Source organism: Castanea sativa, chromosome 6 (assembly GCF_040712315.1).
Source record: "Castanea sativa cultivar Marrone di Chiusa Pesio chromosome 6, ASM4071231v1".
Classification (NCBI taxonomy): domain Eukaryota; kingdom Viridiplantae; phylum Streptophyta; class Magnoliopsida; order Fagales; family Fagaceae; genus Castanea; species Castanea sativa.
In genome coordinates, this window is record NC_134018.1 from 37,579,097 (window position 1) to 37,581,313 (window position 2,217).

Below are 2,217 nucleotides of genomic sequence, written 5' to 3' on the forward strand. Positions count from 1 at the left end.
TCAACTTGTCATGTCTAATTTATTTTGTTTGATTTTGTTTTATTTATTTCCTTTTATATTGTGATATGTTTTTAACATGTTGTATGTGTTATTTTCATTTAAAGCACATGATGTATGTTTAGGTTAAGGATTAAGGCTCTCTTAATAAACTCTTTAATTAAATATGGCCTAAAAACACATAATGGAAACTGGCCCACAAGCCGGGTAGTCTTGGGTGCCTAACACCTTTCCAAGCCATAAACAAACTCCGAACCCATAATCTAGTACATTTCTAATAAAGTATTTTACATGGACTAATGCTATTGCTCTTATTGGTCTTAGTATATTTCTATATAAAGTATTTGACAATGACTGTCACAGCTCCTAAGGCTTCACATAGGCTGACCAAATAAGTGATAACCATATTTTCTACATCTCTAATTAAAGGATAAATACTCCTACACAACCTATTACCCCAAACTCTGAGTAAAAAAATTATAAAACAATTCACGATATTAGTTTTTAAAAAATTTACACAAGGTGTGTGTAACAAACACTACCCAAAAATAATCATCAATCGTTTTTAGTTGGCACATTCAATGTTATATATATGCAACAATAATGACACCCTTTGTGATATTTTATAGGTGTGTTTCAGACACAACATTTCCTTTCCTCAGTACTTATCAAAAAAAAAAAAGGAAATTATATTTTATCACCCTAAATCAGGGATGAAGGAATAGTTGGATCAAGAGGGCCAATGCCCCCCCCCCCCCCCTAAATTTTTTTCTAAAAAATACCAGTATTATATATGTACTAATTTTAGCAATTTTGTTCTATAAAATTACACTTTGCCCGCCTTAAAAATATCATTGATTCTTTTACAAGTAATGCTATAGCCACAAAATTTTCTACAATATTTTTATAAACTACTGAGGTAGTAAATTTTTATTGATTCACATCTAGGCCCACCAATTACATCACTTTTTAACATAACAATAACCACTCACCACATTAGCGATTTGTAAAAAAAAAAAAAAGTTGTAACTCTAGCATTTTCCTCCTCTTAAAGGTCATAAAAAAAATAAAAAACTTGATCTAAAATCTAAAATAAAATATACAAGCCAAAAAAACTAGCTCTACAACAAAATTACCAACAGTAAAGCTAAAAACAATTAAGCTTAATCAACCAATTTTACCCAAAACAAATAATCCTGTCCTTTAAAAATTTTAAATGAAATAATTTTTTCCTTACCTGGAAGCAAGGCACACATAAAAAACACACAAAAATAAATAAATAAAACTCCTTAGTAGTTAAGTGGCAAAGTCAAAAGTCAAAGCTTTACACGCAACCAGCAGCAAAGTCGCCCCCCAAATTCCAAGTATTGGCTCCATCCTTGCCCTAAATTATACCCCAAATTATTCTTTACACTTTAAACTATGGCTTTTGTTACACTTTGCACCCCGACTTCAAGTTTGCTGTTAACTTGGACGGAAATCTAAGTTTAGGATGCAAAATGCATGTAATTGAGAGACTAGTTTATGGTGGTAAAGTGTGATTTCTTCTTTGTTTTTAAAAGATTAAAAAGATGGGTAATTGAGTCTTTTCATGTGATGTTACACTTTTTCATCCAAGTTAATGGAAAACTTAATGACGGGATGCAAAGTATAACAATAGTCATAGTTTAGGGTGTAAAATATACATTCAAATCAAAAAATTTAGAGTGCAAAATGTAATCTGTGGTATTGTTTAGGGAAGTAAATTATGATTTCTCCCAAAAAAAGTAGCACAATTATTTATGTAATTATTCTTATTATTATTATATCATCATCATCATCATCATCATCATGTAAACTTGTGAAAGCATATTATTTCTTGTTACAACGAGGGAATGAAGATTTTAAGCATGTACTTCGAGTAATTGTTAGGTGCTATTGGAGCACACTCCATTCTCTCACATTCATGGTGGATCTCATTAATTAAAATTCGTGATAGTCCACCATGAATGTAAAAGAATAAAGCACCACGTTACCTTTGTTCGGAAGCATCTAATAATTTTCCTTAGATATCTTCATTGGAAACATTAGAAACTACCAATTGAGCTACAAGATTGTTGGCTAAGTTCTATTCTACAAATTTTCTAATTTAATATTTTAATTATTAATACTTAGTAAAATATGTAGCATCTATTGATATTTTTTCCAGAACCTTTTTATGTGTTTGCATATATTAACGGC